The following is a 20,290-nucleotide window of genomic DNA, read 5'->3' as shown; positions in this document are numbered from 1 at the left end:
TCATAGTCTGGATGTAAAGTACAAATGGAATTAAATACTCTACAAAGAATAACTGAGGAAGATAGAATAACAGGGATTTCTTTGATGTTATTTTATTAATTACAGCTTCTTTTAAAGATCGTTGATGACCATATGCTATCGATTTCAGTCCTATTTAAAAGTGTTTGGCAGCATTGATTATCAGGACACTTTAATCATAGATAGCTGCAACAAAACAGTCTACATTTAAATGTTTATATACTCTGTTGAGCAGACAAAACAATCAGTGGTGACTAGCCTATATGATTAATAACATATCATCCAATCACCAGAATATTCATTCTTCCAGGCTCATCTGAATAAACCAAAGATATTTCTGTGATTCCATCTGCTTTGCTTATTTTATTGCTGTTCAAGCATAGCACAAAGATAGAAGAGATACTCTAGGTGTAGCACAGAAGTCCTGACAGTTTCAGATAAATGTTCCAGAATAAGCTATACAACTGTGAGTAACAAATAATATCCTAAATTGTGAAACCACTTCTAGTGAACCTTATACCACTCCTGCATGCTGTCCAGGGATAGCTGCATTGCAGAACTGCATATGGAAGGGCTTTAGTTCCCGCTTCTTCCAGAAAGAGGCAATTTTCTTCTCCTTTTGTATGGGCTTAAGTTACTCCGTTTCAGGGGAATGTCTTATGGCAACTTAAGGCAAAATGCTGGTGTGCTCTGGCTTCTCTTTTTTGAGGCAGCCTGTGCTTACAGTTTCTGGAGGACTGGGAAATCCTCTTAAGCAATTGCCTTTTTGGCCGGGGGGGGGGGGGGGGGGGGGAGGGAAGGGAGGTGTCAAGGTCACAGGAAGGAGTGAAGAGTTTGCAACCAAAACCCCCAAGAAATCTTAGTAAGCCAAAATCAAAGTCATAAGCAGTTCTCAACTGAAAAGAGCTTTCACTTTGAATGGATTCCTTCTATTTGTTATCCATCAGGCAGCAGCAAAAGCTTCCTTTAGGATGCTCTAGAGCTTTTATAGCGTTTAGCTACCACTGCAGCCTCTGTGAAGCCTAGCAGAGATCAACACTCTTATCTCCACAGAAGAATGTGCAAAGACACTTTGCCTAAATAATAATACTGGGAGGTGGTAAAAATGCTTCCAGGGGTTCCGAGAAAGCATTTATGCAAAGCAGGAACTGAGAAACCCTCTCAAGTTGCTAATGCTCTAGTGACAAAGAACAGATTAGAGCTGTAGATTAAAACCCTCTTACCAATTACTGTCAACAGTTGTAGGGTCCAAGTTCAGATAGCTAAAGGTTGTCTAAAAATGATGTCATACCGATGGCTTCTGGTAGAAGACCCCAGAAAACGCTGAATTATTTTCTGGAGCACCCTGAATAAGTAACACACCTCATCTTTCAAAGTGGGGAATCAAGATCCAAAATGAGGAGAGCTTAAGAAGAAACTTAAGTGTCAGCCTGTGACAACACAACATCAAATGCAAACACAAGCCTCCCCAGTAACCCTTCTGAACACCCATTCACCAGATGAATATTTCCATCTTATCTTTCAACCCTCCCCCTCAGTTCAGGCACAGTCACAGGGCAGTTTCTCTAGTTCAGTGACTTCATCTCCATTAGTCAGAGAACACTCCTAGGTGTCACTTTTTCTGCAAAGGGACCTTTTAAGCTGTCAATTCATTGTTGTCTGCCAAGGAAGCCACTCTGTGGCATCATCCAGCAAAACACCCCAGCATTACAGAAACCTCTGTGGAAAGAGCCCACCCAGAGCTCTGAGGCAAGATTTACTCCAAGTTAGAGGCTCTTCTGCACCTTCTCATTTTCCAGCTTGATTCCACTAATGAAATAACTTTTCAGCTGGATCTTTGCTGCTGGTTTTTGCCAGCATAGCTTGTGTCAGCTTGACAAGTTATGAGGAGGTGAGCTCTGTGATGAGGACAGCCATGACAGCAAGATCCCAGAGTGGATGCAGCTTTTGTGGCAGAAATGCACTTTGCTGGCTTGACTTCTTATTTTAATTAATGAATAGGAATAAAACAGTAGCTGCTGCTCTAAGCTGTATCCCCATGACAAACACAGATGGACTGCAGGCAGGCCTGAGCTCCCTGTGAGCTCTGCAATGGGCATGGCATAAACTGTCCCTAATCAAAACCATGTGGCTACATGACCATGGCATCCAGCTGGTGCTTAGCAAGCTCAGCATCACTAATACAATAACATGGCTTCCAGATCAGCACACAGGAAGAAGAAGCTTGTGCAGGCTGCCAGGCTACAGCAGACTTTACAGTGTAGTAACACAGTATGACACCAAAGCTTTCAAGGGGAAAGAGGACCCAAGAGGGGCTGGTTTCCCCACGTCCCTGGAGGAGTTGCCAGAAGCATGCTTACATAAATGAAGCCCTCCCAGGCTGCCGGTCTCTCCTGTTCACCAACACAGGGAAACAAGAGGCTGCAAGCTAGATTGAATAAGGGTGCTTTTTCAGATACCAAAGCAGCTTTAAAAACTTGGTTTCAGCTTTGAAAAATTTTCCCCAGAATGACACAAAAAAAGCTTTGAGCCAAGGAACAAAGCTCTTACCGTAAAACATTATTAAAGAACAAAGAATATCTATTTCATCTCTCCAAGGCACCAACAGCATTGCATAGAAAGGGATTTCAGCAGCTATTAACTGACTAGTTACATTATAGTTTGAGACGCATTACATTGCTCTACAGTTATTGCCAACTCGCACTAAATTATTGGCTTCTCTAGATTTGAGAGGAACATAAACAGCGCTTGGGAGACAAAGACCTGCCAGTGTCAAGTTAATATGAGTGTTGTCCGAAAAGCGGATTCGTTGCCCGGTGTGCAATGAGCCAATAATTACACACTCAGGAGAGACATTTATTTATTTATTTCAGAGTTGCGCAAGCCTGGGTGCTCGGTGGTCTCCCACAAATCGAGCACACCCCCCCAACTTTTCAGGTAGCATTTATACAAACAAATTGCCAGATTTGCGACTTTCCCTTGTACACTGATTGGTTAGTGATTTCTTCATTCCCTGGGTCCCACCCCTGCTTCTCAAGGTCCTGATCAATTAACACTGCCCCAGCTAGGTCAGTAGACGTTATCTCCCAAGGTCCTGACGAAGAGGACATAATCCAGACCCCTTAATTAACACTGTTTCAACAGTGAGAGGAGGCTTTGCTTCCCAAGGTCCTGGCACCCAAACAGGCCTTATTTCTCAGCCTTGGCATCCTCCCTTCTGGAGAGTGGGGCACAGGAATGCAGACTGCTTGTAACTCCCTTATCTTTCCAGCCTGCACCAGCTCTGAGGCCTTTTCTTAACGAACTAGGAGCGCAGCCTAAGGCTTCAGCAAATTTAGCTACTTATGCTAAGCAAGTGTGCGGCTACTCATGCTAAGCAAATTCTATCTAAGATAGAAATTATCCAAATCTACCTACTTCAAACATTCTTTCTGAGCTTCTCAGGGTTGCCTTGTAACATGAGAGCAGTAACTTCCTAGTCTCTGCAACAGCACAACCAAATGCATGCACTCCCCAGCAGCAGTCTTTCCAGAGCATTTTGCCTTTCGGTCAAGCGGTAGGAAGGATCAGAGGGGGATCTTGCACAGGTACAGTCTAAGTTTGTGATGTGCTGTCCAAAGTAGCAATACTGACTTAAAAAGCATTCCTCCCTTTTAACCCCAATGCTCATTTACATCCCATAAGCCACCCCCAGCACCCATTGCAGTAGCACAGCCCAGCTGCGGAGCAAACAGCAATTGCAGGGACAGGAATGGGCAGCTGAGCTGGGAGCTGTGGAGAGCAAGAACCTCTTAAGCTAGCACTGCTGCCAGCACGCCACAAAATCACAGCCTCCTTGTGAGGAAAAAAAACAGCAGAGTTATTTCCCCTCTTTAGCTCTGAGCTAGTCACAGCCTGCAGGCCACCTCTGGGAAGGGAGGCGCAGACTAAGCAGAGCCCTGTCTAAGGAAAACCGGCCTTTTAGCCAGCTTCTCCCCAGGGAGCTGCAGTGAGCGAGCCAAAGCAAGCCGCTTGCAGCTCGCCTGGTAACTACTGAGGGAGCTGCTTACAGGGGGAGGAGGTGAGATTTTAGGCAACAGAAATTCCAGGCTGGCTTGATACAAGAGACAAAGTGATTCTCTTCAGCAGTGCTGGAAAAAACAGGATGGCTCATGCCATGTTACTGCTGGAGACTAAACAACATGGAAGGATAAAAACTAGCACAGAGACAAGCCAGTGCCGGGGGGAACACGACACCAGACAGACACCTTAGGAATCCCCCATACCACTCTTAGATCAAACCTGACACTGATTTTGACAAAGCAGATGTTTATGAGGTAAAACAAAGCTATTCCACCAAAATATCTTTGTCTGGCTACTCTGCAATTATCACGTACACCAGCGCCCCAAGGCCGAGCACCTCTGAAGGCTCTTCCTCCCGCCACGAGGGGCGAGGTGCCCCCTGCCCCACACTGGGGAGGCTGCACTAACCCCTCCCCCAGTGCCCCACACTAACGCCCCACAGCACCCCACACAGCCCCCCACACAGATGCCACCCTGCACCACATCAACACCGCTCCCCAGCTGCTCCCACCTGCACTTCCCCTCTATTTCCTCAGGCCACGGCCACCACCGCCACCTCTCCTTAACCCCAGGCACCAGGAGAGCCCAGCTGCTCCTGCCACAGCCACACCTCCGCCTCCGCCCCGGGAAGGGCCTGGCTGCCCAGGCCTCTCCAGGTGACCCACAGAGGCACCTCACAAATACTGCAATTTAGTTATCCACAGAGAACTGACGAGCAGAGAGGACACACTTTAGCTCACAAACACCCCAGAAGAACAGGCTCCAGCAGGACTCAGATGTAGTAATAACACCTTCAGCTCTTACCTTGGGACTGCAAACACACCCGATCTCAGCCCTCCTGCACTGAAGGAGCAGCTCACACCTCTCCAGGGAACCACTCCTGGCTCTTCTCCAAACAGCAGGGATCCATAATGGCTCCACATCCACCAAGATGAGACTCAGCTGGGGCCTCCCACAGCCTTTTCAAGCAGCACCATCCTCCCCATCGGTCTCCCTTTGGCCTCCCCGTGGGGCTGAGGCCGAAGCATGGCCTGCACTTAACCCCTCGTGTCCTGGCCCGAGTGCCCCGGGCAGCTCTTTGCCACGCGCCCACCAGCCACACAGCCAGCTCAGCCCTGCGCGCCGCGGGCACAGGGGGTACACGGCGGCTTTACTGGTGAGGGCCAGCGTGTCTCATGGTTGTGCCCGCCACCTTGGGCACGTCTCCGGATTTCTCTGTTGGCCCAGCAGGACAAGCAGGCGCTGGCCCTGCGAGCTGCGCGGGCCACCAGCGCCAGCAGACCTGACACCCGCTTGCTGCTGGGGCGGCAGAGGACAGTGAGGCCGCGGGTCACTCCTGGTACCTCAGCTCCGCCGATGTCTTTCCAGGGCAGAGCTCGGCGCGCAGCGAGGTGGCAGCTGTTAACCGGAGTCTCCCTCCGCGCTGGCCCTGGAGGGCATGTGAAATGCCAGCGGGATGTTACCTTTCGCCCAGCGACCATTTTGGGTCTCTGTGCAGGACGCCAGCAGCGAGTGGTGAATGAGGGAGCGTTTCACCTTGGCGCGGCTCTCCATCGTGTTAAACGCGGCCGCGTAGCCGGCTCTGCACATTGGCATTCGTGCGGAGACGTCAGCAGCTCCGCTCCCAGTGTCGTCCCTTCCTCTTGGTGGCAGCAAAAACAGCAGCACGAGAGCTCAGGCAGAGGAGCGAAGAGGTGCCAAGCAGGTAGGCTTCTCGCTGGAGAGAGATGCGAGTCAGACGGTGGGAAGGGGGGGCTTTTGCTGAGGCTTACCCCTTGCATATGGCAGCTCCTCTGCTGTGCTTTTTGCCTGCACGTTTTCCTGACAGAGCTGCGGTTGTCAGGGCGGATGAGCACCCTGGCTTGCCTCGCCCCGGCTGCTGGCCGCCAGGCGAGGGGCCACGAGCCGGGCCGGGCGGACGCTGGTGCCCGGGGAGGTGCAGGGCCTGCGAGGGCAGGAGGGCTCCTTGGGAAAGGAGTAAGAGAAGGGCTGAGCCCCCAGCAGTGGGGGACTGAGAGCCAGCTGCAGAGGGCTGGCCTGCTCTGTGGGAGCGCAGTGGGTGAGGGACTGCTCCTCTTCGCTGCCAGAGGCATTACACAGCACGTGTCCTGTAAACTTAGCTTGCCTCAGCTCTGGAGAAATAGTATTTCAGATCCTATGGCATCATCCCCTCAATCTGAGTGCTGCCTAAGTTCGGATCAAACCCTGTTACCTTTGTCGCTATTCTCTTGACACTTGCTAAATGCCAATTAGGCCGCACCGTCTCAGGGAAGCTAAGCTGGCAGCTAACCTGGTGGTATAACACAGCATGACCTACCCATGAAGAAGGTTTGAATAATGTTTTGGTTTGCAAAAAAATGTTTAGGAGAAGACTTCTCTAGCCCATGTGCAATGCATGAATTCTGCTGTCCTTTGGAGAAGGACGAGAAGCTGTCCCAGGCTGTCCTGGCTCACACGCCCACTGCTAATTAAACAATTTCTAATGTGCAGGCTTTGGGTGGTCCGCTGTCAGTCATGGCAGCTGCTTCACCCTCCAGTAAAGTATCTTTCCTTGTCTTCACAATGTGAAGGGTTCTGCATGAATTTGAACATACAATATGCCCTAAATGTAGAAATCACACCTGGAAGGTGTTAAGTATCTTTCTGTTAGCTAGACAGATGCTAATTTCAGACTTTTACTAAAATTGTACAGAATGAGAAGGTAAAAGGTTCTTGATACACCAATGATAAGATAACAGGTAAGAAAGAGATGTAATAGAGCTATAAGTTTGTTGTAGAGAGTGTGTGTATGATTCCAGGAGAAGTTAAGAAATGAGTCCATCTCCCAGGGAAGGCTATTAATATTTTTAAATGAATATTCCCATTACTAATATGTTTGTGTAGCTTCAAATACTTTCTCCTGCCTCTCCCCACCATTCCTCTCTTTTGATGGCATTTCGGTGACTTTTCTAAATTCTTTCATGAGGTTAAAATGGATAAGAATCAATGGTGGTGAGCTATGTCTTCAGATATTCTTTTTAATATTCACAACATAGAGCTGTTGAACTAGGAAGTTGATTACTATTCTGCAGGAACAGAGACAGTTTGGACAGCTAGATTGGTGCCATTAGAAACAAAACAAAAACAAAGCAAAACAAAAAATCCACAGCAGAGAAACAAAGACAAGCTTTTGCTTGGTCAGCTCCTGTGTATCGCCTTGGGGAAAATAGCTGCCTGTGTTGATTGAGCAATTTTTATTCCTTGGTTCTGGAGGAGGCATTTGGGAGGAAATTATGGATGTGTTTACTTTGAGGAAGTTTTATTTTCATTCTGTTCTACCCATATGAGCTTTGCACAAAAGGTCTCTCAGGACCCCTCTCTTTCATCTCATGTGTTGTGGTGGAGAGTCCAGCAACCAGCTCTTCAGGATGGTTGGCCGGGAGGAGATTCCAAGCCTGGAAGTATTATGCCAGTTCATTGCTTAGTACCTTGATTATAAACATGAACTGAGGCTGGTGGCTTTGCATCCAAGATCTGCTCAGACTCAGTTACTTTCATCCATTGTTGGATGTTCATTTAACTTGGCTGCAGGGGCTAAGGGAAGGGTGAGCTTTCAGCTGACGTGTGCTCCCCACTGAGTACTGCTGTTTTAGCAAGGAGAGGGGCAGAAAGGAAATGGAGCTGTACTCATGCAAAGGCTTCATTCAAGGTAAAAGTCACCAGATTTGCACTTCTGTTATTTCTCTTCCCATAGTTATAGAATTAAAAAGGGCATTCATATTTTTCATTGCTGCTCAGAGGTCAGTATGGAAAAGTGCCAGAAAAGTGTCTAGCAAGACTCGTCTTTGAATTCTCCAGAGTATTTGAGATGTTGTACTTACACAAACTAACACACCAGTGCTATGTCCTGTACATGAAAACATTCTCCTTTTCTTGGGAATGGAGAGGTGCTAACAAAGAGCCTTAGAGGATAAGGACCACACAGGCATGGGAATAGCTCACAGACCCTCAGCAACAAAAGTCTGCACCTCCCTGGCAGTCTGCCAGCCTTTGAAGTCTTCCCACTGGGTTCCCTACTGGCACAGTCCAATTTGTCCTGGCTGACTTACATCAGGCATTGCCAGATGGTAGCTTTTCAAGGATGATGTTTTAATTGCCCAGGGAAGGGGGCTACAATGTCCTCACTAACCTCTTGCACAGCACACCTTAACACAGTCATTATTGCTTGTGTCTGATCTAGTGGCATTAGATCAAAATCCTGGACTCATTACTAGGGTGTTTCAAAATGCCCAACATTTCTGAGAAGCCCTTTCAAAGAGGCCTTTCCTTTTACCTGCCCCACAGGTTTAGGGGAAAGGAGAGAGAAAAGTACTGGCCAGTAATTGCTGAGACCTTGGTGCGCTAGGATATTGCTGTAGGAGTGAGAAACTATATTTGCATATATTCTTCCCTTTGCTCATTTATCTTCTTGATTTGCTGCTTAAATATGAATTGAATGGATGTTCTCGTGCAGTGTTTTGAAGGGGGGAGGGCATTGCCAGCACAATAATGAAGTGAGTGCCCTGTCTAACCAACCAACAACCCTTGTTCCCTCCATCCCTTGTCTTAATAGCTGGAGGCATAGTCTGTGAGTCTCAGAGAAATTACGTCTCCAGCATACCTGACAGGTACATTCCCCTCCTTATGAGCTGTAACACAGTTGCAGAGTCATTGGAAAGTCAGGTTTGCGCAGTGCTGCTTCGGATAGGTGGATTTCCAGCCAAAGATAAAACAAAACAAAACAAAACAAAACCCAAACCAGGTGGCTGGAGAAGGCAGAAGGGCAGGTGGAATTGAATGTTGCAGCCGACCAGCTTGAATGCATTTGCCAGCTGCCTTGCACAGGCCTAGCGGGACAGGCTGCAGCTGCACACCAGACTGGCACCACAGACAAGCTCAGTGTGCGAGAAAAAGACAACACAAGCCACAGGGAGGGGCTAAAAAGGCAGCCAAGGAAAGAGAAAGGGGCATGACCAGATGGGAGAGCTGTGGCACGCCGGTGTCCCCAGTGAGGTGGTGTTTGCATCCCAGTTTGCGGACTGATAGGGGTCTGCTCTGCATGTGCTCCAGGCTGGCCACAAGCCATAGGTTTACACATAGCACAGAACTGAGCCTCAGCTAAGAGGCCTCATCACAGCAGGTTTGGGATCAGTGTCTGGGCTAATGTGAATATCCAGCTTCCAGGTGGCTCAGAGGGTCCAGAGCAAGCTCTTGTCTGACTGTGAAAGACAGACAGTCTTATAGACAAAGCTTTAATATCGTGGCTGGAGTATATGATTTAGAATATGTAAGAGAAAAGCATGCATAAAACTATGCAGGGGTTAAATGACTCAGTAAAGTCTCTGACTGTATCTCTTAGGACACCTTCTGTAAGAACAAATGAATCCTTACAACTGGCCAGACTTTTCTAGGCCTCTTCTCCAAACTGAATGGCAAGAGTATATTTAGTTCCTTATATAGATGTTGTTCCACTTTTGTTTTCCTTCACATATTTCTGCCTTTCAACTGCAACTTGGACATCATAGAAGCTGAACAGATGTTCAGTTTCACCTTTGACCAAAGCCTGGAGAAAAATTGATGTTATATGAGAATTAATCTAGAGTATCAGAGTGAAGACAGGCCTGCAATTTTCAGGTCTACTCAAAATACATCTTAAAGAACTTTGGACACAGGTTTTTAACTTCTCCCTGGGTTTAGTGTTTTGGACTATTTTATTTCACAAACCCCAGAGCAATCACTACCTATTTTCAATGTCAGAGAGGATTAAATTTTTTCTATTAAAATAACAAATCTCCTCAAAATTCTACCGTACCTGGGAACGATATGAACTGTGATAAGTGCTAAAAGAGTTTGATTCTTCTCCCACAACTTTTCATTTTTATGCCTTTCTGATTTCAAGTGGCCCAAGAAGAAAGCTGTGAAACTACCATTCCTCAAAGTGCTTTCAGTATATCTGAAATGTAAATCCTGTGGCAAAGGCTATTCTTGAAGTATGTCCAACTAGGAACATTTTAGCTGAACAGTGAGATTTTCTTTATAAGCGTGCTTATCTGAAATGAATCTGCAAAATTTTAGACAGTCTTAACACATACTTGACACCTTGCATTATAATGACACAAACATGACACTGTGCATCCTGTTGCCATCTTACTGCTTGACTGATGATTAAGAAAAGCTCCTTGACACTTTTTGAATGTTGCTTTTTATTGGAACTTTTAGGTAAAATTCAAAGTTTGATTGTGGAGAAAAAAGCTTGAAAATGCCCATATGTTGAGATGTTCCCTAAAATCAAAGGATGGCAGTGCATTTTTCCCCCAACAATGGCCACAATGTATGCAGCATGTGTGGACTAGTACTGTGAAGGTGGAGAATTGCTATTTTAGCTGTTCACCTAGGAGCTAATCCCCATTTACAGGAGGGCTGCAATCAGCAGCTCTGCTGAAGCCGATTGCCTCAAAAATTAAATTTAAGCCAAGTTGCTCTGCAAAAGTGTGCTCCCCGTCTTTGCTGGTGGAAAGTGGCAAATGGTGGGAAGACAAGGAGTAGGTGAATTGCTTTACAACAAACAATAGCTCCATAAAGACATCTGTGGGCACCGTGGTTGCAGGGACGGTGCAGTGGCATGGGGTGAGCAGCTGCTGATGGCCTCCAGGAGCTTGGAGAGCTCCAGGCGTCTGCCGACTGCTGTGGCCAGAAGTCAGCTTTTTAGGCCAGGTCTGTGCATGTGAATGAGGGAGGGGAGGTGTAGCAAAGATGGCTTGTTCTTCAGTCTCCTTCACTTTCTTATTCCCTATCTCAGTTTTTGTTACTCATTTGTGTCATTTCTATGTTCTTTTGTCCTCCATGCTAATTTGTTATTCTATTTTCTGCGGAGGTGGTTTCACAACACAATTAAGGAAGAGAAATCAACATTCCCAACCTGCCTGAGTTGTACTTGCTCTGCTAACTGTTTTTCGAAAATTCGTATTTAATTAATATAGAACATTAGGATGCCATTTTGGAAGGCTGTGAGAATGCTCTCTTAGGTCCGCTGAATTGTTTATTGATCTTTTAAGATTGCTTGCATTTGTGGTAATTTTTGATGCTTTATGTTTTATATTTATGCAAAATCAAAATGGTGAAAGGAAAAGAGAAAAAAACATGAGATTTTCTTTTTTCTCTGAAAAATAGCAAATATCTACAAGGCTACGTTCTTTTATCTTTATCACAAGAAGGGAGGACATTTCTTAGCACAAAGGACAACAGGTTGACCTTTGAATATTTCTTTGTCCTCAAGATTAATTTGTTCTGTTTAATTATGGGATTACTATTCTTTACAGATATATTGCTATCTTATTTCTTTTCAGATATGTTCTACCTTCATCCTATGGAAATGATTGATTGTTCTACTAAATAAATGCCACTCCCAAGCTCGAAGCATTATTTGCGCTGGAAATACCTGGGGGGAAAAACAGTGAAAAGCCATGCTGCAACCAGGATCCATACTGAACTATCTGACACTATAAAACCAAGCTCTTAAACTAATCCATGAACCCACTGACCCAAGGTTTTCTTTGCCTTCTTTCACAGTCAGTGAGAGGATAGATGGACTTACACTACATAAAAAGTACTTACTTTTTGGTCAGGAGTTTATACTTTATAGTATACTACTTTATAGTAGTTTCTCCATTTAACTGGCTCTAGGATTTGTGCTGAACTGCCGAATCCCTGGGACAGCTCAGGCTTCCCCACACTAATCCAGTGCTGTGCTTCACACAGGGGCCCAGAGGGAAATTTTACTGTTAATGGCAATGCTACAGCTGCCACACTGAGACCCCGCACTGCTGGCAGGCGAGGACTCTTCATTGCCTTCACGCAGGTGTGAGGGCAGAGCCATGACCCGAAGGTGGGAGACTCTTTACTCTTTTGCCAGTCACCCATGCATTTTTAAGGCCATCCTCAAAGCAGATTTCATAAGAAGTCAGGGCATCAGGCCAACAGAATTAAGCATGTAGATACAGCAGCATTTCTTTCCCATTGCTTTCTAATTGCCCTCGCCCTCTGAGAGGACAGCTGATGTGAAGAGGGACTCATTACTATGAAACGAGCTGGGTCTAAATTTAGGCTAATAAACCATTTCAGAGACCCTCTTTCATAGCACAATGATGCAAAAAGAAGAGTTCATCCAAGAGTTAGGAGCTTAGCTAATATTTGCCCTTCCTGGAAATGATCATACTAGGTTAGATTCTGCTCCCCCATAGGATTTAATTAAGAGTAGCAACATTAGAGAGAAAAATATACGTATTTACTGGCAAAACTATAGTGGGGGGATATCTTGAGCCCCAGTGTAGCTATTCAGTGATTAACTAGAGAGCTGCAGGAAACCAGGAGAAGACTCACTAGGTCTCTGGTGCTCTACAGCATTGGGTTTTCTCCTTGCATCTAGCGAAGCCTGGTGGAGTGGAACCCAGGTGTCTGGACAGATGTCCTCAGTAAATCCCGCTCCTATTGCCAAACTCGATCTGCCTAAATTATCTGCTGAATAACAAAGCCAGATGAGAACTTTTGAGTCCTGAGCCCCAAGAAACAAATGAAGACCCTGAACCTGCAAATCCTGATGTTCAGGAACAGTAATGCACCAAAGAGGCCCAGGAGATGGTTACGTCCCAGTCTCTCCACCAAGCACACAATCTAAGTAGCGAAATTTCCAACTCTAGAGTGAGGGAAGTTTCTAATAAACAACTTCAGCCTGGTTTATTTACCCTGTAAATCTAAGTTTAAAAAAAATAAATATATAAATAAATCACTCCTGCAATATACAGTTACCACCTATAAAAATAAACAAGCAACCAGGGGGCCTGCTCTCTGACATTCTGTCACTCCTCAGTGATGCTTGCTCCTTCACCTTCAGACCTCCTTTTCCTCTTTGGTTTCTGCTTGATTTTCTCTGCAAACTCTATTTGACATTTTGCATGAAGGATGCATTATAAAAAATACATTGTGTTGTATTAAAATATGCTAGAAAACCTGTTCCAGTTCTTTTTGAATTCATATATATATGCAGTTGTATGGCAAGTTAAAGTTTACTCTGGATAGGTCCGAAGACCCTTAAAATTCATGAGCCTTTCTCTGAGACAGGACTCAGGTGCACATCCATCACAATTTCAATATTTTATGACACCCCTCCTTGCTTTCTTTTGCCTCTGAGTTCCCGTTTGCTCTTCAAATCACTGAATCGTCAGCCCTATACTGCTAAATGAGCTGTTCACCTGAATCAAAATTGTTGGCCATCTGGAATCCTGTTCGAAAAAGGAACCCAGGTTGGATATATGAATAACAATCCCAATTCCCTGCCCCAGCCTCCAATGAGGCAGAAAAAGATACACTGTCAGGGAGATGACTGAGAAAGGTTGTTATCTGCATTAGTGATGGACTGCAATTATCTCGTCCTCTGAGCTGCCTTCCCTTTTCCGATTAGCAGATGCCTTTCTGTGTGAAAGCACTAGCCACTGTCTTCATCTCCTTGAAGACAGCTGCACTTCCCCCGGGGCAGAAGGACCAAGAGAGCTGCAGCTGCATACCCCTCGCCAATAACTCTAGTCCTCACGGAGCGGAGGCCTTTACAGAGTCTGCGAGAGTGTGATATTTGCATTGGTTATACGTTAAACTCACTGCAGCTGGCGTGGGACTTGCATAAAGCAGTTCTCACTCAAACAAGTCCTTTGCTGAATCCTTTCTCCTCTCCTGAATCTCTTCAGAATAAATGCTCTTCCAAGGCCACCCTGAATTTTCTAAAGAAAAACCCCTTCATTAGAGAGCTGGCTTGAAGGTGTGAGATACTGATAATTGGAGACTATTTACAGAAAGAGGATGAGGAGTGGTAGTCTTGTCATCTCTGATGTGTACTTCATTGCTTCCCACCAGAAAAGAGCTGACAGGAAAAAATGACATTTTCATGCAATGCCACCAATATATGTATTTTCACTGGGTGAAAATGGTTCTCTGTTTTCCCTTTAATACTCAAAAATGAAAGCAAAGGAGAACTGCTTGGGAAACTCAGTCTGAGATTTGCAGCCACAAGATACTACATCAATCTTATTCTCTTCCAGTTTGAAATTAAGGAGACCATCCTGTGGTCTGATTTTGGCAATATAAAAAGCTACCAGCAGGCAAAGAAAGCTAAAGCTCAAAGGATTGCAGTTCTTGTTGACAAGACACACTCCCAAAAGAGGCTTGTTTCTCAGCATAAATCAACAAAGTGTTTACGCACGTACTTAAGTGCTTGTTGCATTAAGACCTGTCATGGTTATTTTCCCCAGCATTACCCGTTAGATATAATGAGTTAAGAAAGCACTTGTGCAAATACTGGAAATGGCCATCCATCACAGTTGTTACATCATTTTGAATAAGCCCTTTCAATCCAGCTCCAGAGAACTAGAGACAAGGACAGACCAAAGCGTAAAACAAGTACAGAAATCCCCCCGCCCCCCGCCTTTCTTCAGCTCTGGCTGATATGAAGTGCATCTTTCATTGTACAACCTGTTAGGACTGTGCTTAAATATACACAGATCTGAAAATCTGCATGTCCAGAAAGTCCCTGGAGCCACTCCTAGGGTATGTCAGAAGCAGCTCCATGTTAATCTGAAAATCTGTATCCATAAAAAGGTTGCTGTCTCATTCTGATAAACCAGTTCTGAGTACTTCGCTTCCAGTTCTTCTCCTCTATTTATTTTTCAGGTAACAAGGTGCATATGACCTCAGTGCAAAAATTCTTGCTTTAACACAGTCTTCTGAGACAGCCACTGAAACAGAGCTGAAATATTTAGATTGTATTTCTGGAGGTCGCTTTTGCTTGTTGCTGTAATTTCCTGCACATCTCTCTCTCCTCCGCTCTCTCATTGTCTGTGCATTACACTCCAGCCGAGTGCCCTCTTTGCTGAGTCTACTGCCATAGGTTACTTGTCTGGAACAAAATTCGGTCTCCAGCAGAAAAGTAATAGAAAAAGGCAGAGGCGGTAGTGAGACGCAAAGGCTGCAAATGCTGCTATGAATTTTTCTCCTTCTGTCTGTACAAAATTTAGGGTGTAACATGTCCTCCTGACTGGTCTGACAGTGGAATAAAAGAGTACAAAGCAGCCTCCCTCCCTTTGCAATGGGTCAGTTGTTTCACAAGGCCACAGGAAGGGAGGTCTGCTGGTGAACTGCTTCTCCCATGCCACCAGGTTAGATAGGGAAGGAGAAAGCAAGGCAATGGAGTGGGCAAGGAGCAGAGCCCCCACCTACCCATCTACCACTGCACAAAGCCTGTGCGTAGGCAGAAGGGCTGTGCTCCGGGAAGAGGGCTGGCAGCAGCTCGCTTCCACTAGGGAGAAAGCAGGAACTGAATAACGATGCGGAGTTATGCATTGCCTCTTGCTTGGAGTAAACTCCGTGGTGGCCCACCACCCCAGGGAGCAGTACCACAGCACCCCAGGTTCAGTGCTGTTTTGGGGGGAATGGACCTCTTCATTTTACCTTGCAAAATTTCACAGATAAAATTTAATTTTCAGCTGTCCCTTACATACTGCTCTGAATGAAGAGAAGGACCTTGCCCCCAGTCCTACCCGCTAAGTGACATCCCCCATCCTGTTGCACAGAATCCGGGGAAATTTGCAGTGTCAAGGTCACCCTCAGTCTCCCTTTTCCGGTTATTTCTCTGGAAGAGACAATGTTTGTTCCGAAGAAGTAACTTACAGCAGTAGTCAGAGCAAAGGACACTTGACTGTCAAGTGTACTGCACAGAAAGGCCTAAAAATGCATTAATAAAAAGAACTGCAGTGAGATATATTTTGTTTGGTGAAAAGAAACAGCCTATGCGGTGTCTTTTGGATGGGTTTGTGGCTTTGCCTGATAGGAGGTCTGCTGCTGCTAGTGCCCTCTTGATGCTACTCAGCTATAAGGAACCAGTCTAAGGCTGGGCAGGATAAAGAGGAGATGTGGCTGTTGCAGAGGAAACTGCAGCATCTCCCCTTCCCTTTAGTTATTAAATAGTCCATGATAGTGAGTGGACAGCAAGGGTCAGGAAGAGAAAATACTGTCAGTGTATGATGCTATTTCTCTGGGCAGAAGAAATGCAGCCATTACACCCTAACAAATGTGGTGAATTGCATTTTTGGATATGGCAGAGAGTAACAGAGATAGGAAGCATCAGGCATTAAAGCTAGAACGTCACTGAACTTGTCTCTGATGCTATAGAGAGCACTGTCAGCTGAGGGGCACACAGGGTCTCTGTACTCTGAAAGGGGAAATAAAAAATGAGATACAATATTAATAATTTCTTAGCCTGCACATATCTGCCCTTTAGTGCTATTCCCTGTACAGCAGGGATCTGGGAAGCTCTGCTGCATCCCTGTAGTACATGTGTTTTCTTTTCCCAATACCATCTGCTACACTGATTTGTTAAAAAGAAAAATCAAATCTTTAATCCACTGCAACTATGTGAATAGAAGCTAGTGCTCAGGGCACTAGCTCTGCCTTGACAAGGAACGCAACGTTCAGTTAAAACAAAACGATGCCTCCAGCTTTGGGACAAGCGAGCAGTGAGAACTGAACACCACCCACTTGTGTCTTATGTGCAATAAATGAAGGGACAGGCCCAGAGGAGCGGCTGTAACTGGAACGTCACCCTCCAGTGCGTGCCAGTCTGGGAGAGGATATAGTCATAAGAAAGTAAGGCTTCAAAACATCCTTTGTTTAAAGACAAATCTTTTTCCTTTTTGTTTTAAGCACAAGCAGTTCTGCTGCAGCTAAGAAAAAGGAAATATATTCTTGACCCATACTATTTGCTAGTGACTCTCCCATGCATCTCTCCAGGGGAGGGGTGTACGTGTTTGTCAGGACATACACATGCTGTATCATCACAACTTATGACCCCCCAGTTCTGCCAGTTCAGGAAAATGAAGCATAACTGCATACGAACAGTATTTGCAGTTGTTATCATACTTAAGTGTTTCCTTAATTCCCCATCTTCTGGAGTCCAGTGAATCAGTAAGATTCCCATTGCTTTTCCCTCATGAATTTCTAGTGCTAGTAACTTTAAAGGTCAAACTAGAAAACAAGACTTTGTCCCCAGGAAGCAACCGAAAAGAAACCAAAATTAATTTGTTTCATCTGGGGATTTAGAAGCCAATTTCAAGGCCCTGGAGTGCCCAGTTTCATGATTCGGGCATATTTGGGTGGGAAGAGATGAAATGACACTCACCCCGGGGAGCAGGTGCATAATAACTCAGTACACTCTTTCCTCCAGTGGCATCATGGTTTTCTCCTGTTTTCTTCTGATGGAGCTTTGCTGGTGTTGCAGCTGCTGGGTGGCAGATGTGGATTTACTGGGGCAAGGCTAAGGCCTCCCGTTTCCCCTTCCAAGGCAGTGCTAGCTGGGGTGGTTGGGCTGCGTGGCTGTGCAGATTTCCCTTTAAATACATGGCTGCATATGCGTCATGGATGATGCCCACTTATTTGTTGGCAGTGCTGTCTGCAGATGCAGTAATTAATCATCAAGTGACAGGGTGGCAGTGCCCTTAGTGTGCTTAGTTGACTTCGGGGTGATTAAGAAGGGCTTGGCTTCTCCCTGCCTGACAGAGAAAAGCAGCGAGCTGAGAATAGGCTGCTTGCTTAGGAACTGCTGCTAAATCCTGATGACTTGCGTTTCCCATGCCCCTTAGATCCCAAAGTATCACCAAGTGCTTTGCAAACTATCAAGCTGAGACTCAGGGAACCTGCATTCTCTGGAGGTCCTGTGCATCTTTTCACCAACCACCCGCTCCGGGCTCTGTCTCGGGTGGTGGCTGTAAAAACAGACAGAAAGCCCTGGGTATTGTATGGCTGTCAGGTATCAAGGCACTGGAGAAGCTGTGTGGTACAGCAGAGGCCTTTGCTGGAGGAAGAGCTTTTATTTTTCTGGGCCAGATTATTTGCACCTCCCTGAGGTATTAAAAATGCAGTTGCCACTGTCAAATTTTGCTATTTCTAAGTGCTAATCTATTGCTGGTGGCAAAGAGGGTCAGGGAACTTCTTTCAGTGGCATGCATGTAAAATCAGCTCCTGAATGCCTTGGTTCGGGCAGATATCTCAAGCTAAATGAGAGATTTTTCTGGGTAGGGTTTTTGGCATTTGGCTATAAACTGCTATTAAGAAGTAGAGCAGTTATCACTCATGAATATGCATGTAGCTATATTGAGATGTGCATACTATCAGCATAAAACCTTGCAAATCCTTTACTTCAGTTAATACTGGGGAAACAAGGCAGTTGGTCATTAGTTCACGCACCAACACCAACATTTAGCCAGCTACTTACAGAAGCCAGTAGCTGTGTGAGCCTAGCAATGCCAGCTGCTACTATTCCTTTTCTATTTCTTGTCAGAAGGAAGCATTTCCTGTCCTAGTGGTCACTTTCTTTCATCTGCTGCCTTGGAAATGGCTTTTACATTTTCCACTCTTTTACATATCTTGATATCAAATGGGTAAAAAGAAAAGCAATTAGGCAGATTCCACAGTGAACTATTAAATATGATAATAATAAGTCAACTCTTGGTTCAGAAAGTCCCTAACTGGCAGATTGAGCATATGGTGGAAAGCATCATTCTGTACGTGCTCTCTCTTAAAGTGCCTGGGTAGGGTTTTAGAGATAGGCTACCAGAAGCTGCACAGCAGTCCTCGTGTTTGGAGGAGGGAGAGGCTGGAAGCAGGTTGTCAGGCACCATGGACCACATCCTGTTGGTTCAGTTCTTTGCCAGGTTCCCTCTTTGTTTATTCCTAAATCAAAAATAAAGATCGCCTGAAATGAGCTGGGTACCATGCAGGCCAGTGGAGTGGAGACAAATTAAAAAGCAAGTGAATTCACATGGTATGGCAGACTGGGCTGCACAACAGGCATAAACTCCCTGTTGCCCATATTAGAAGTAGGTGTCAGTCACGTGGTCAAAGCAGTCATGAGCACACATCAATTCTATTTCAGGCACCTGCATCGAAAAGTAGAGATTCAAAGGTCTTCACCTCGTCAGTGAGCGAGGGGCTCCATACCAAGGATATATGCTAGGATTTGTATTTCGGAGGACTTGCAAACAGTCATATTTATTTATTTTTAACCTCCTGCCTGATTAATCCATTTTAGCTTGTTCTTTAACCTTAGCCTTTTTTCTCTTTGATATGTTTCTTAAATCTGATTTGATTTGGTGTCCTTAACTCTTGACCTACCTTTTTTAAAAAAAAGGTGTATTTCTTTCCTATTTTTGCCCTTGCTTCACTAATGTCAATAGATTGCTCAAGTCCAGCGTTGATGAAGACAAAAGAAACTAACTACTGCTCATGCCCCAGGGTTCACCAGACATTTACAAAAGCTTCACCTTGTTGGCTTTCAGTCCTCTTAGTGTTTAAGAGGATTTTAGGATGTTCTCTATGAAAACAAAGACATCAGGATGTCCACGGCCAGAATACACCTTGAACAGCAGACCCATTCTCTCAGCTAATAAAGATTCCCTGCTATTTTTTAAATTATGCTCTTTCCAAGCTTTGCATGAGGTATGTTACACAGGCAGCTCCTTACCGTCAATGACCAGGTCTTCCAGAGGCCCTGCGAGGAGGAGAAGCACTGCTTTGCAGATGGAGATTTGGCACAAAGAATTGGGTCCAAGCATCCCCAGCTTCTGCTGAAATCTGTGGGAGCTGCAGTAATAACAAGTTATTAATATAACCTGAGACTGGCTCTAGAGTGAGGATATCAGAGAATCAGAGGAAAAAATAAGTTGGAAGGGACCTCTAGAGGCCCTCTGGTCCAAATCCTCTTTCAAAGCTGCTGTTAAAAGTATAATCCGTCAGAAGTCTTTTAGTTTGCCTTTAGATTTTAAGCCAGTGGCATGCACTTAAGTCATGCTCCCAGTCTTTCTGGTGGGACTGGGAGAGTTTGAAAAAGACTTTTAAAGAAACTAGCTGAGATTCTCATCCAACCGTGTGTGTCTTGAAAGTCAAGTTTTAAGGAGTTTAGTAAATGGGATGGGAATCACCATAAAACCCTGAGGCTGGCAAAACTGAATTTGGGGACACTTGTCTTAAGAGCTCTACAAATATTTAATTTTTGTGCTTTGCAGGCTGGAGGAAAAAACAAAACCCAAACAAAGAAAAAAAAAGAGTCAATTTGCACTTTTTGTAAATCTATTTTTGCTAGAGAAATAAATAAAGC

The sequence above is a fragment of the Dromaius novaehollandiae genome, chromosome 15, assembly GCF_036370855.1.
Source record: "Dromaius novaehollandiae isolate bDroNov1 chromosome 15, bDroNov1.hap1, whole genome shotgun sequence".
In the NCBI taxonomy this organism is placed as follows: domain Eukaryota; kingdom Metazoa; phylum Chordata; class Aves; order Casuariiformes; family Dromaiidae; genus Dromaius; species Dromaius novaehollandiae.
This window is presented reverse-complemented; position numbering follows the sequence as displayed.